Consider the following 16,400-nt stretch of genomic DNA (forward strand, 5'->3'; position numbering starts at 1 on the left):
CAGAGTCGGACACGACTGAGCGACTGAACTGAACTGACAATAGGAGGAAATAATTTCTCACCAACATTCAATTCACAAAAATTAAAGAAGTTTCCGATCCTCTTCCTTTACATTCAGCCTTTCCGGGGTTTGTGTGCTTGTGTTTTGTTCTGTATACAATTTATCTAGTGGATATCAGACTATAAACATTCCTAACTTAACCTACAAAGTAACAGGATCAGAAAACTAAATAAGGGAGAGCAAGCATGTAAGACATAGAGGAGGCCACTGTCAAATAGAAGACTCAATAAATATAAAAATAAGAGAGTCCATAGAAGACACTTAAACTGTGGCCTGCCCAGCCCCAAACCCAGGCCCACCACCAGCCCCACTCTCACACCCAGGCCTATGCACTCACACAAACAAACACACACAGACACACCCCTCCACTAAGACATGTCGAGAACGAGAAACCAAAGATAAGGGAGACTGAGAAAGAGGGAGAGAGAGACAGCAAGAGGACCAACATGCTTCCCAACCCCCGGCCGCCACACCCTCCCGCCTCCATTCTGGGTATCCATCCGGCCCCCAGTCGTCTCGACCACACTTTCGTCCACCAACACACTCACACACACACTCTCACAGTCACCCTCTGGCCTGGGGGCGGGGGCTGGGTCTCGCCTGAGGGAGCCAAGCCGAAGGGGACCTTTGAGACCTCAGCTGCGAGGAAGTCTTGGGGTCCCCACGGGTGATTGCCAGCCCCAGGGCACCGCGTCCAGCCGGGGCTCGCCCGGCCCAAGGCTGACGCCCCCTCCCTTGGGGAAGCTGCTGCTTGCGCACGGCCGCTCTCTGCGGTGTGTGACGGTCTGTGCCAGCGTGTCTGTCTCGGATCGGATGCCATCCTCTCTCCCGTGTCTGTCTCCCATTTTCCGTCTCTCTGTCAGTCGCTCTGTGTTTCCCTCTCTCTGGCTCTGCCTCCCTGTGTGTGTGTGTGTGTGTGTGTGTGTGTGTGTGTGTGTGTGTGTGTGTGCGTGCGCGCGCGCCCGCGTGTCTGTCTGTCTGCCTGCCTGCATCTCCCTCTCGTCTTCTTCGAAGCTGTCTCTGAACCTTCGTCTCTTTCTGCCTCTGTCTCTCCTGACCCCTGGCCTCCAGTCCCTTCCTCTGGCCCCGGCCTCTCACAGGTGCTATGGCTCTGGCTCTGGCTGACAAGCTAGCGCTGGCCGGCTGTCTCATTTGGTGTGGTGCGTGCCAGTGTCTGTGTGTCTGTCCATGTGCCTGCCTGTCGCTCGTCTGCTCTCTAAGGAAGGTCCTGTGCTTGGCGGGCGGCGTGGGGGCAAGGGGCGCCTAGATAGGGTGAAGGGGCGGGGCTGACGCGCTTGGGTCGACCGCGCTGGTGGCTCTCCTTGCATTTCGGCACCGGGAAGGTGCGGGGCAGGATGAGCGCTCAGGGCCCCGGCTGGGCTGCGCCTAGGCCCGCAGGAGGCTCAGAGGACCGCGGGCAGCTGGCCGCGGCCAGCGGCGCCCTGAAGCCAGACACCTCCGGAGACACGTAGCCCTGAGCAGCGAACCGGATGGGGAGGGGGTGCCGCCGAGCGGGGGCAGGCCTGGAGAGGCCCAGGGCTGGAGAGCGCAAAGACCTCCGTGCCCCTCACCCCAATCCCCAGACCCCACACTCACGCCAGGCGGCCACTCAGGGTCCCAGAAGCCCTCCAGGCCCCCAGACAGGATGAAGCCAGTGTTGGCCGGGGGTGGCGGTGCGCGGGGGTGGGGCTGCGGCTCAAGTACAGCGCGCAGCCTGTGGAGAGGTGCCGCAGGCTGGCCTGACAGGCAGGCAGGCAGGTCAGAGCGAAAGCAAGGCTCAGCGCAGGGCTCTTGCCATGCCTGGCGGCAGTGACCACCATCTACGGCCATACCACCCTGAACGAGCTCGATCTCCTCTGATCTCGGAAGCTAAGCAGGGTCGGGCCTGGTTAGTACTTGGATGCGAGACTGCCTGGGAATACCGCGTGCTGTAGGCTTTTTGCCTCCCCTCTCCTTTAGCCCCAGGCCCCTTGGCCTGGCTGGCTCCGCAAGCCCCACCTGCCCCTGGCCCTTCACACCCCACAGCGCTCAGAGCCATCGCCTGCCTTCCAGCCGGCCGGCCAACCAGCTGGCCCTCGCAGGCAGTGGCGTCCCAATTCTTGGGTCCCCGCAGCCCCAACCCCTCCCCGGGTTGGTGGCCGGGGCGCCGACTCCCGCCGCAGCCCTGGGTTACGTGCACGCGGCCTACGAGCCCCTCCGCATTCCTCCGGGAAACCAGATAACCGTGAGGTCTCGGTCTGGGGCTTCCTTGGCAGCCTCAGGCAACCTCAGGAGCAGCCCCACCCCCAGCCCCACCCCTAACCCCAGCCCCATCCTCGCACGGCGCGCTCTCTCTCTCTGTCTGTGCGCGCACACACACACACACACACACACACACACACAAGAGGGCCACACAGACTTCCCAACCCCCGGCTTCCACACCCTCCCGCCTCCATTCTGGGTATCCACCTGGCCCCAGTCGTCCAGACCACACTTTCGCCCACCAACACACTCACACACACACTCTGACACACTCACCCTCTGGCCTGGGGGCGGGGGCTGGGTCTCGCCTCAGGGAGCCAAGCCGAAGGGGACCTTTGAGACCTCGGCTGCGAAGCAGTCTTGGGGTCCCCAAGGGTGATTGCCAGCCCCAGGGCACCGCGTCCAGCCGGGGCTCGCCCGGCCCAAGGCTCACGCCCCCTCCCTTGCGCACGGGCCGCTCTCTGCGGTGTGTGACGGTCTGTGCCAGAGTGTCCGTCTCGGATGGGATGCCATCCCCTGTCCCCTGTCCGTCTCCCGCTTTCCGTCTCTCTGTCAGTCGCTCTGTGTCTCCCTCTCTCTGGCTCTGCCTCCGTGTGTGTGTGTGTGTGTGTGCGCGTGTGTGTGTGTGTGCGTGTGCGCGCGTTCGTGTCTGTCTGTCTGCCTGCCTGCATCTCCTTCTCGCCTTCTTCGAAGCTGTCTCTGAACCTTTGTCTCTTTCCGTCTCTGTCTCTCCTGACCCCTGGCCTTCCATCCCTTCCACTGGCCCCGGCCTCTCACAGGTGCTATGGCTCTGGCTCTGGCTGACAAACTAGCGCCGGCCGGCTGTCTCACTTGGCGTGGGTGCGTGCGAATGTCTGTGTGTCTGTCCGTGTGCCTGCCTGTCGCTTGTCTAAGGAAAGTCCTGTGCTTGGCGGGCGGCGTGGGGGCAAGGGGCGCCTAGATAGGGCGAAGGGGCGGGGCTGATGCGCTCGAGTCGACCGCGCTGGTGAGTTCGGGTGGGTTTGGGCACAGGGCAGGATGGGCACTCGGGGCCCCAGGTTCAGAGACAGACTCGAAGAGGGCGAGAAGGAGATGCAAACAGACAGACAGGCGCGCGCCCGCGTGCGCACGCACACACACATACACAAGGAGGCAGAGACAGAGAGGAGACACAGAGCGACTGACAGACAGAAAGCGGCAGACAGACACGGGAGAGAGGATGGCATCCTATCCGAGACAGACACTCTGGCACAGACCGTGACACACCGCAGAGAGCGGCTGTGCGCAAGAAGCAGCTTCCCCAAGGGGAAGGAGCGTCAGCCTTGGGCAGGGCCCCAGCTGGACTGGACGCGGTGCCCTGGGGCTGGCAGTCACCCATGGGGTCCCCAAGACTTCTTCGCAGACGAGGTCTCAAAGGTCCTCTTTGGCTTGGCTACCTAAGGCGAGACCCAGCCCCCAGGCCAAAGGGTAAGTGTGTGAGAGTGTGTGTGTGAGTGTGTTGGTGGGCAAGGGGTGTCGTCGGGACGACTGGGGGCCGAGTGGATACCCAGAATGGAGGCGGGAGGGTGTGGAGGCCGGGGGTTGGGAAGCCTGTGTGGTCCTATTGCTGTCTCTTTCTCCCTCTTTCTCCGTCTCAATTACTTGTAGTTTGCATTCGAGAAATATGTTTCAATGAATGTTAAATCTCAGTTTGTTATACAGCGTGTCTGCTGCTGCTACAGCTGCTGTGCCAGTCCGGAGAGAAAAAAATGTTTGCAGTTCCTACGGCTCTTCAAGTTTTCTTCTAGTTTTCCCACTCGTGCTTTGCCTACCCTGGGTTCAAGGAACAGTGTGCACAGAGAGATACAGATCAGCAAGACAGCAGGCAAGTAAACAAGCAAAAGATTTAAGAAAGTGCACCTGGGTCTCTAATACTTAGTGAGTAAAACATTATCTAGAAAGAGTAAATGCTGCAAGGAGAAAAGACACAGGAAGAGATGAGGACAAAGAAGACTGGAAATGCGAGTTGGAAGAAAATTAATGTCATTCTAAGGAGAATCATCTATTTCTGCTTCATTGACTACACTAAAGCCTCTGACTGTGTGGATCACAACAGACTGTGGAAAATTCTTAAAGAGATGGGAATATCAGACCACATTACCTGCCTCCTGAGAAATCTGTATGCAGGTCAAGAAGCAACAGTTACAACAGGACAACGGTGCTCTGAGGTGTCCTGTTGTTCAGATGTTAGCCACTAGATGGCGGGCTAGGAAGTGAAAGTGAAGTCGCTCAGATGTGTCCGACTTTTTGTGACCGCATGGACTATAACCTACCAGGCTTCTCCATCCATGGCATTTTCCAGGCAAGAATACTGGAGTGGGTTACCATTTCCTTCTCCAGGAGATCTTCCTAACCCAGGGATTGAACCCAGGTCTCCCACATTATAGGCAGACACTTAACCATCTGGGCCACCAGGGAAGTCCTGACCCACCAGGGAAGTCTGAGCCACCATGAAACAATGGACTGGTTCCAAATTGGGAAAGGAGCACTTCAAGGCTGTATATTGTCACCTTGCTTATTTAATTTATATGCAAAGTATGTCATAAGGAATGCTGAGTTGGATGAAGCACAAGCTGAAATCAAGATTGCTGGAAGAAATATCAATAACCTCAGATATGTGGATGACACCACCCTTATTTCAGAAAGCGAAGAAGAACTAAAGAGCCTATTGATGAAAGGGAAAGAGGAGTGTGAAAAAGTTGGCTTAAAACTCAACATTCAAAAACCGAAGATCATGGCATCTAGTCCCATCATTTTCTTGGTCTCTAAGGTCACTGTAGATGGTGACTGCCTTGGAAGAAAGCTATGACCAACCTAGACTCCATATTAAAAAGCAGAGATATTACTTGGCCAGCAAAGGTCCGTCTAGTCAAGGCTATGGTTTTTCCAGTAGTCGTGTATGGATGTGAGAGTCGGACTATAAAGAAAGCTCAGTGCCATAGAATTGATGCTTTTGAACTGTGATGTTGCAGAAGACTCTTGAGAGTCCCTTGGAATGCAAGGAGACCAAGCCAGTCCATCCTAAGGGAAATCAGTCCTGGATATTCATTGGAAGGACTGATGCTGAAGCCGAAACTCCAATACTTTGGCCACCTGATGCGAAACCTGACTCCTTGGAAAAGACCCTGATGCTGGGAAAGATTGAAGGTGAGAGGAGAAGGGGATGCCAGAGGATGAGATGCTTGGGAGTTGGTGATGGACAGGGAAGCCTGGAGTGCTGCAGTCCATGGGGTCACAAAGAGTCGGACCTGACGAGTGACTGGAATGAACTGAACTGAAGGAGGATCCACTAAAGTCTATCAACAATTAAAACTGAAATCCACTGAAAGTTCTGAGTGGAGAAGCAACAAGATACTGTTCTAAGAGTCTACAGAGGAATTGAGGGTTTTAGAAGATAAAGTATTCAGAAACATGACAATGTGAGTTCCAGTTAAATTAAACAGTTTTTTATGTCAAATGTAACCTTTTCAACATATATTCTATTTCCAAAAAACACTTTGTTTTTCTTTTGTGAAAGCCTTAATTAGCAGCATTTGACACATCAGGACTGTTTCTCTATTCTTGCTCTTCTTGAGAATTGATCTTGTGCAACCCTCAATTACTCCCTAGAGCTATTATTAAAAGAATCTTTAAATAGAAATGTTTTAAAAGCTAAGAAACTTAATCATTTCATTAAAACCAGAGTTTGTAAGATCAGAGCTTTTACGTTTTGGAATCTTACTGTATAAAGATAAAATTTAACTATTACAAGAAAACACAATATAAATTAATGATCAAACTAGTATATCAGTCCATTGATCTCAAAATCTCTCTTGTTTAGTGTTGTGTAGATGTACCAACGTTTTAATTATGATTTTATGACTTGTTAGATTTAGAGGAATTAGTTAAATCCCCCTTATCCTCAATTTCCTAATCAATAAAATAAAAATAGCTATTTCATGAGGTTTCTTTGATGTTTCAATGAGACCATATCTGTTTAGCACTTTGTAGTTACTTGAATGCACTTAACTAGTAATATTATATAATATATAAATAAAAGATGTATTAGGCTTCCCTGGTGGCTCAGATGGTAAAACGTCTGCCTGCAATGTGGGAGACCTGGGTTTGATTCCTGGGTCAGGCACTTCTTGCCTGGAAAATCCCATGAATGGAGGAAACTGATAGGCTACAGTCCATGGGGTTGCAAAGAGTCAGACACGACTGAGCGACTTCACTTTCATATCAATTATATATAATATGTGTTTATATATAATATAAATGAAAATGAAATATATAGTTATACATATTCCAGGTGGTGTTAGTGGTAAAAGAACATGCCTGCCAATAAGAGACGTTGGTTGGATCCTTGGGTCAGGAAGATCCCCTGGAGGAGAGTGTGGCAGCCCATTCCAGTTTTCTTGCCTGGAGAATCCCATGAGCAGAGGAGCCTGGCCGACTGCAGTCCATGGGGTCATAAAGAGTCTGACACAACTCAAGCGACTTAGCATGCACACACATACTAAATATTAGTCAGTTCAGTTGCTCAGTTGTGTCCAACTTTGTGACCCCATGGACTGCAGCACACCAGGCCTCCCTGTCCTTCACCAACCAGCTCCCGCAGCTTGCTCAAACTCATGTCCATCCAGTCAGTGATGCCATTCAACCATCTCATCCTCTGTTTCCTTCCCCTTGAATCTTTCATCAGGGTCTTTTCCAGTGAGTCCGTTCTTCACATTAGGTGGCCTAAGTATTAAGAGTTTCAGCATCAGTCCTTCCAATGAATATTCAGGACTGATTTCCTTTAGGATGGACTAGTTTGGTCTCCTTGAAATCTAAGGGACTCTCAAGAGTCTTCTCCAACACCACAGTTCAAAAACATCAATTCTATGGCATTCAGCTTTCTTTATAGTCCAACTCTCACATCCATACATGACCCCTGGAAAAACCATAGCCTTGACTAGGCAGACTTTGTTGGCTAAGTAATGTCTCTGCTTTTTAATATGCTGTCTAGGTTGGTCATAGCTTTTCTTCCAAGGAGCAAGCATCTTTTAATTTCATGGCTGCAGTCACCATCTGCAGTGATTTTCGAGCCCAAGAGAAACAGAAAAACATGTCACTGTTTCCATTGTTTCCCTATTTGCCATGAAGTGATGGGACCGAATGAAATGACCTTAGTTTGGAACTGTCTTGCTTTTTCGATGATCCAGCTGATGTTGGCAATTAGATCTCTGCCTTTTCTAAATCCAGCTTGAACATCTGGAAGTTTATGGTTCATATACTGTTGAAGCCTGGCTTGGAGAATTTTGAGCATTACTTTTACTAGTGTGTGAGATGAGTGTAATTGTGCAGTACTTTGAACATTCTTTGGCATTGCCTTTCTTTGGGATTGGAATGAAAACTGACCTTTTCCAGTCTTGTGGCCACTGCTGAGTTTTCCAAGTTTGCTGGCATATTGAGGGCAGCACTTTAACAGCATATAAACAAAAAATGAAAGACAACTTCATATTTATAGTTTATACTGCATTTAGCAATGTTTCTGGATTTCTGTTTCAGAGCTGCATTAGACACTTTACTCCATCATTGTGTGACAGCTGTAATGTTTAGTAATCCAGCCACGCTGGGCACCAGTTCATTTTCAGCAGGTGGGACTGTATCCCTGGAACTGTGAGAATGGTGCCCTCTAATGGTGATCATGTGGCATTGCAACCACTGAGGCATTATCAAAGCCAGCATTTGGTAGCAGGATCAACTTTTGAAATCCCCAATTTCTAATTTTTTTTAATGCTTTGATCATTAGACGAATTAAAAAAGATGAATTTAAGGAATAATGGTGAGCTAACTAGTAAAAGAGAATGAATGTAACTCCTTTAATATAAGTGGGCCGTTGTTTGCTTATCAGGAAGCTGGGAAGCATAAGAAGGGAAAAATCCTCGGAGGTCTGCTCCCTCCCTGGCACTATGCAGATGAAACATGAGGAAGGACATGATTTACATCAGTCACTAGTAAAAGTCTGGTCGTGAAGGAAGCTAAACTTACTGTGAAGATTCAGGGTATGATTTTTTTAAGATGATTTTTAATAGCAATTTTAGGTTCTCAGCAAAATTGAGCAGAAAATACAGAGTTTCAGTCTACCCTCTGCCCCCAGGCATGCTCAGCCATCCCCACTATCAATATTCTCTCCAGGTAGGACATTTGTTGCAATGGACGAACCTATACTGATACATTATCATCACCCAACTTCAACACCCAGAGTTTACGTTACAGTCATCCTTGGTGCTGGGCATTCTACAGGTTTGCTAAGTGTATAATGACACATATCCACCATGATGCTATCATACAGAATATCTCATTGTCCTGATATCTTGTGCTATGCCTTCCACCACTTCCTTCCTTTAACCTCTGGCAACCACTGCTCTTACTGTCTCCATAGTTTGATCTTTTCCAGAATGACATATAGTTAGAATCATATAGTATGCAGCCTTTTCAGACTGACTTTTTTTTAATCTGATCATATACATTTGTTGGGGCTTCCCAGGTGGTGCTAGTGGTAAAGAACTTGCCTGCTAATGCAGGAGACATAAGAGAAGCAGGGTCCATCCCTGGGTTGGGAAGACCCTCTAGAGGAGGGCATGGCAATCCAGTCCATTATTCTTGCCTGTGAATCCCATGGACAGAGGAGCCTACAGTCCATAGGGTTGCACAGAGTCAGATACAACTGAAAGAACTTAGCACATATGCATGCATACATTTATTAATAGGTTCCTTAATGTCATTTCATGTCTCAATAGCTTACTTCTTTTAAATGGCAGCCCACTCCAGTGTTCTTGCCTGCAGAATCCCAGAGATGGGGGAGCCTGGTGGGCTGCCATCTATGGGGTCGCACAGAGTTGGACACGACTGAAGTGACTTAGCAATCTAGTGTTTGGAAGAACCAGTTTATCCATATTGAAAGACATCTCAGATGCTTCCAAATTTGGCAAGTACATTAAAGCTGCTGTAAAAAATCCATTTGTAGTTTTTTGTGTGGCCATATATTTTCTAGGTTATGATCTTTTATCATTAGTCCTCGGTATCTGAGAACAGTGAATACACGGTTGGACCCAAGCAGTGCAGCTATTAATCTAGTTTCTGCTATGCTTCCTCACCAAGCAAGCATCTGAAGAGCAACAATACAAAGGTTGAAAGAACCACACCAGAAGTATATAATCCAGAGTTTATTGTAGTTGGGAATGATTAGACCACAGTATGCAATCAGTATATACTAAGAACAATTACAGACTTCCTTTTGATTTAATACGACCTTCAAACATGCTATGGTTGCTCTTGACCATAAAAAGCTTTAGGCTGTAACTATGAAGGAGTTGTGTGTAAATGTCTGACATAGCACTTTATAAAAGTCACGAAAGTTGGGATGTATGGTGCCCAAGATAAGTTTCATTCAGATCCTGGTGACAAGTGAGCCCTGAAGGCCTGACTTTAGTAGATGTGTAGAATTAAAGTTCACAGATACCCAGAAAAGAAAATCCAATGTGTATTTCAATGAAGTATATAAACTCTTAAAAAATAATCTCATACAGGTCATTATTTTGTTTTTTCTTCAAAGAATTATAAACTATGTAAAAAAATTTTTATTTCTCTCCCTGGCTTTGGGATTCTTTCTTATTGAGGATGGATCATAACAAAAGCAAGGGAATTCCAGAAAAACATATATTTCTGCTTCATTGATTATGTTAAAACTTTTGATTGTGTGGATCAAAACAAATTGTGAAAATTCTTAAAGAAATGAGAATACCAGACCATCTTACCCATCTCCTGAGAAACCTATATGGGGGTCAAGAAGTGACAGTTAGAACCTTACATGGAACAATGGACTGGTTCAAAGTTGGGAAAGGATTTCAACAAACCTGTATATCATCATCCTGTTTATTTGACTTACATGCATCATACAAAATGATGGGCTAGATGAATCACAAGCTGGAATCAAGATTGCTGGGAGAAATGTCAACAACTTCAGATATGCAGATGATACCACTCTAACGGCAGAAAGCAAAGAGGAAATAAAGAGCCTCTTGATGAGGGTGAAAGAGGAGAGTTAAAAAGCTAGCTTAAAACTCAACATTCAAAAAACTAAGATAATGGCATCTAGCCTCGTCACTTCATGGCAAATAGAAGGGGAAAACGTATAAACAGTGACAGAGTTTATTTTCTTGGGCTTCAAAATTACTGTGGATGGTGACTGCAGCCATGAAATTAAAAGATGCTTGCTCCTTGGAAGAAGCTATGACAAACATAGACAGAGTAATAATAAAGTAAAGAAGTCACTTTGCCAACAAAGGTCTGCATAGTCAAAGCTATAATTTTTCCAGTAGTAATGTATGGATGTGAGAGCTGGACTGTAAAGAAGGTTGATCACCAAACAATTGATGCTTTCAAATTGTGATGCTGGAGAAGACTCTTGAGAGTCCCTTGGACACAAGATCAAACCAGTCAGTTCTAAAGAGAATCAACCCTGAAGGTTTGATGCTGGAGCTGAAGCTCCAATACTTTGGCTTCATGATGTAAAGAACTAACTCACTGGAAAAGACCCTGATGCTGGGAAAGATTGAAGGCAAAATGAGGAGGGGGTGAAAGAGGATGAGATGGTTAGATAGCATCACCTACTCAATGGACACGAGTTTGAGCAAACTCTGGAAGATAGTGAAGAACAGGAAAGCCTGACCTTTTAGCATGATTCTTTTAGTATGTTGATATGTTTGCTTTCCTAACATTTTGCTGAAGGTTTTTGCATGTTTGGCAGAGATATTAGTCTATAACTATCTTTTTTTGTTGTTGTTTTTTCCTGGTTTTAGTATCAGGGTAGTGTTGGCCTTGTAGAGGAACATTCTCTAGTCTTCAATGTTTGGGAAGAGTCTGAGAGAGATAATTATTACATCTTCTCTGAAAGTTTGGTAGAATTCACCAGTGAAGCCATTTCATCCTGTACTATTGTTTTTTGAAAGGCTTTTGATTACTGTTTCAATATCTTTACTGCTGCTGCTGCTGCTAAGTCGCTTCAGTCGTGTCTGACTCTGTGCGACCCCATAGACAGCAGCCCACCAGGCTTCCCCATCTCTGGGATTCTGCAGGCAAGAACACTGGAGTGGGTTGCCATTTCCTTCTCCAATGCATGAAAGTGAAAAATGAAAGTGAAGTTGTCCAGTTGTGTCCGACTCTTCACGACCTCATGGACTGCAGCCCACCAGGCTCCTCTGTCCATGGGATTGTCCAGGCAAGAGTACTAGAGTAGGGTGCCATTGCCTTCTCTGTCAATATCTTTACTAGTGATCAGCCTATTCAGATCTTCCATTTCTTCATGATTCAGTATTGTAATGTTGCATGTGTCTAAGAATTTATTCACTTCTTTTAGGTTGTCCTATTAGTGTATAACTGTTCATAGCATTCTCCTAAAATCCTTTGTATTTCTTTGGTATCTCTTATGATTTCTTTTCTTTTATTTCTGATTTTATTTATCTGAGCCATCTCGTCTTTCCTTAGGCTAGCTAAAAGTTTGCCAGTTTTGTTTCTTTTTCAAAGAACCAGTTCCTAGTTTCATTGATCTCTTCTATTGTCATTTTAATCTCTATCTGCCTCTTCCTGTCTGATTTTTGTTATTTCCTATCTTTTACTGACTTTGGATTTTGTTTTTCATTTTCTAATTCATTTTGGTATACAATTTGACTGTTTATTTGAGATTCTTCTTGCTTCTTGAGCTAGGCCCGTATTGCTATAAACTGCCCTCTTACTACTGCTTGTGTTACATCCCACAATTTTGGTATATCATATTTTCATTTTCCTTTATCTTTTGGTATTTTTAAAATTTCTCCTTTCAGTTCTTCATAGGGCCAATAGGTGATCAGTAGCATGTTGTTTAATTTCCATGTATTTGTGATTCATCTAGTTTTCTTTTTGCGATTGATTTCTAATGTCATACAACTGTGGCTGGAAAAGATGCTTGATATGATTTTAATCTTAAATTTATTGAGACTTTTGTGTCCCAACATATGGTCTACCCCTGAGAATGTTCCATGTGCCCTTGAAAAGCATGTGTATTCTGCTACATTTGGATGGAATGTTCTGTATGATTCTTTTAAGTCTACCTGGTCTAATATTTCAATTAAGGTTGCTGTTTCCTTGTTGACTTTCTTTCTGGATTACCTATTCACTGATCTAAGCGGGGTGTTAAAGTTCCCTACTATGATTTTCTTGATATCAAGCTCTCCCTTTAGGTCTTCTAACAGTTGGATATATTCTGGTGCGCCTATGTTCAGTTCACTTCAGTTCAGTCACTCAGTCATGTCCGAGTCTTTGCAATACTGTGGACTGCAGCACGCCAGGCCTCTCTGTCCATCACCAACTCCTGCAGTTTACTCAAACTCATGTCCGCTGAGTCGGTGATGCCATCTCATCCTCTGTCCATCCTCTGTCCTTCTCTAACCATCTCATCCTCTGTCGTCCCCTTCTCCTCCTGCCTTCAATCTTCTGCAGCATCACGGTCTTTTCCAGTGAGTCAGCTCTTCGCATCAGTGGCCAAAGTTTGGAGTTTCAGCTTCAGCATCAGTCCTTGCAATGAACACCCAGGGCTGACCTCCTTTAGAGTGAACTGGTTGGATCTTCTTGCAGTCCAAGGGACTTGCAGTAGTCTTCTCCAACACCACAGTTCAAAAGCATCAATTCTTCGGTGCTCAGCTTTCTTTATAGTCCAACACTCACATCCGTACGACTATTAAAAAAATCATAGCTTTGACTAGATGCACCTTTGTTGGCCAAGTAATGTCTCTGCTTCTTATTATGCTGTCTAGGTTGGTCATAACTTTTCTTCCAAGGAGTAAGCGTCTTTCAATTCATGGCTGCAGTCACCATCTGCAGTGATTTTGTAGCCTCCCCCAAAAAAGTCTGCCACTATTTCCACTGTTTCTCCATCTATTTCCTATGAAGTGATGGGACCAGATGCCATGATCTTCGTTTTTTTAATTTTGAGCTTTAAGCTCAAAATATTTCCCTCTCCTCTTTCACTTTCATTAAGAGGCTCTTTAGTTCTTCTTCACTTTCTGCCGTAAAGGTGGTATCATCTGCATATTTGAAGTTATTGGTATTTCTCCCAGTAATCTTGATTCCAGCTTGTGCTTCTTCCAGCCCAGTGTTTCTCATGATGTATTCTGCATAGAAGTTGAATAAGCATGGTGACAATATACAGCCTTGATATATTCCTTCTATTTGGAACCAGTCTGTTGTTTCATGTCCAGTTCTAACCATTGCTCCCTGACCTGTACACATATTTCTCAAGAGGGAAGTCAGGTGGTCTGGTATTCCCATCTCTTTCAGAATTCTCCAGTTTATTGTGATCCACACAGTACTCATATGTTAGGTACTGCTACTGGTAAGTCGCTTCAGTCATGTCCAACTCTGTGTGACCCCATAGACGGAAGCCCACCAGGCTCCCTGGTCCCTGGGATTCTCCAGGCAAAAATACTGGAATGGGTTGCCATTTCCTTCTCTCTCTCTCTCTCTCTCTCTCTCTCTCTATATATATATATATATATATATATATATATATATATATGTTAGGTACGTATATATTAAAAACTGTTGTGTCTTTTTGATGCGTTGGCCCTTTTATCATTACATAATGTCCATCTTTGTCTCATGTTACCTTTTTTGAGATCAAAACCATCCCCAAGAAAAAGAAAATGCAAAAGGCAAAATGGTTGTCTGAGGAGGTCTTACAAATAGCCGAGAAAAGAAGAGAAGTGAAAGGCAAGGGAGAAAAGGAGAGATATATCCATCTGAATGCAGAGTTCTGAAGAATAGCAAGGAGAGATTAAAAAAAATAAAATAAAAAGCCTTCCTAAGTGATAAATGCAAAGAAATAGATGAAAGCAATAGAATGGGAAAGACTAGAGATCTCTTCAAGAAAATTAGAGATACCTAGGGAAAATTTCCTACAAGAGAGGCACAATAAAGGACAGAAACAGTATGGACCTAACAGAAGCAGAAGATATTGAGAAGAGGTGCAAGAATACACAGAACTTACACACAAAAGATCTTAATAAATCATATGACCATGATGGTGTGATCACTCACCTAGAGCCAGACATCCTGGAGTGTGAAGTCAAGTGGGCCTTAGGAAGCTTCACTGAGGACAAAGCTAGTGGAGGTGATGGAATTCCAGTTGAGCTATTTCAAATCCTAAAAGATGATGCTGTGAAAGTGCTGCACTCAATATGCCAGCAAACTTGGAAAACTCAGCAGTGGCCACAGGACTGGAAAAGATCACATTTTATTCCAATCCCAAACAAAGGCAATGCCAAAGAATGTTCAAACTACCACAGAATTTCACCCATCTCACACGCTAGCAAAGTAATGCTCAAAATTCTCCAAGCTAGGCTTGGAGCTAGGCTTCTACAGTACATGAACTGTGAAATTCCAGATGTTCAAGCTGCATTTAGAAAAGGCAGAGGAACCAGAGATCAAATTGCCAACATCTGTTGGATCATAGAAAAAGCAACAGAATTCCAGAAAAACATCTAGTTTTGCTTTACTGACTATGCTAGAGCCTTTGACTGTGTTGAACACAACAAACTGTGGAAAATTCTTAAAGAGACAGGAATACCAGACCACCTGTCCTGCCTCCTGAGAAATCAGTATGCAGGTCAAGAAGCAACAGTTAGAACTGAACATGGGACAGCAGACTGGTTCCAAATTGGGAAAGGAGTATGTCAAGCCTGTATATTGTCACTCTCCTATTTAACTTATATGCAGAGTACATCATGTGAAATGCCAGGCTGGATGAAGCACAAGCTGGAATCAAGATTTCTTGGAGAAATATCAATAACATCAGATATGCAGATAATACCACGTTTATGGCAAAAAGCAAAGAAGAACTAAAGAGCCTCTTGATGAAAGTTAAACAAGAGAGTGAAAAAGTTGACTTAAAACTCAACATTCAAAAAACGAAGATCATGGCACCTGTGTCCCATCACGTTGAGAGTGTAACAGGCAGGAAGGCCAGGGGTCTCCAAATGGAGGAAATAGCCTACAAGTGTCAGACATTTTTATCTCTCTTAAGTGGCAGGAGGAAACAAACTAGCGATATTTTTTCCTTCTCTATACAAATTTAAAAGGAGGTTTCTCTTAAAATTCTGTGTTGCCATAATGAGATAACCAATGCATTTTTTAATGGAAATGTTTGTCTTAAGCTATGTTAATGTACTACGTATGTATTTACCCCCAGACTCTGTCCTCAAGTCGGTTCTGCCCAATGGCTCAGAACCTACTTGACAAACCAATATGTTATACTCAGATATTGTTTCCCTAATCTATGTAAACAAAACTATTTGTATGGTAATCTGTCCTTCTACAAGATTCAAGTTAATCATTTATGGCCCAGGATGAATCATCTGGTGCCAAGATTATCCCAAAATACATCTTATGGGTGAGGGGCCTGGTGCCATTCTGAGTTTTAAGACATTCCATTCTTTCATTAACAGACTGTTAGTGACTATATAACATCCAGCTGAAGACTAGCAGGGGGGTACTCTTTCTGCCCCCTTCTGATACCTATGTCAGAAGCTTTCTCTATCTCCTTTATACTTTAATAAAACTTTACTACACAAAAACTCTGACCGATCAAGCCTTGTCTCTGGCCCCTGATTGAATTCTTCTCCAGAGGTCAAGAATCCTGGTATCTTTTCATTCAGCAACAACCTTTCATCTTCATGGCAAATAAATGGGGAAACAATGGAAACAGTGGTAGACTTAATTTTCTTGGACTCCAAAATCACTGCAGATAGTGACTGCAGCCATGAAGTTAAAAGACGCTTGCTCCTGGGAAGAAAAGCTATGACCAACCTAGACAGCATATTAAAAAGCAGAGACATTACTTTACCAACAAAGATCTGTCTAGTCAAAGCTGTGGTTTTTCCAGTAGTCATGTATGGATGTGAGAGTTGGACTATAAAGAAAGCTGAGTGTCATAGAATTGATGCTTTTGCACTGTGGTGTTGGAGAAGACTCTTGAGAGTCCTTTGGACTGTAAGGAGATCCAACCCGTCCATACTAAAGGA

At 45.2% G+C, this 16,400-nt stretch overlaps 1 pseudogene; it reads left to right on the forward strand.

Moving 5' to 3' along the window:
* Positions 1-1,878: 1,878 nt before the first annotated feature.
* On the forward strand, positions 1,879-1,997 carry LOC114110881 (5S ribosomal RNA; annotated as a pseudogene).
* Positions 1,998-16,400: the final 14,403 nt, after the last annotated feature.

The sequence above is a fragment of the Ovis aries genome, chromosome 25, assembly GCF_016772045.2.
Source record: "Ovis aries strain OAR_USU_Benz2616 breed Rambouillet chromosome 25, ARS-UI_Ramb_v3.0, whole genome shotgun sequence".
NCBI lineage: Eukaryota > Metazoa > Chordata > Mammalia > Artiodactyla > Bovidae > Ovis > Ovis aries.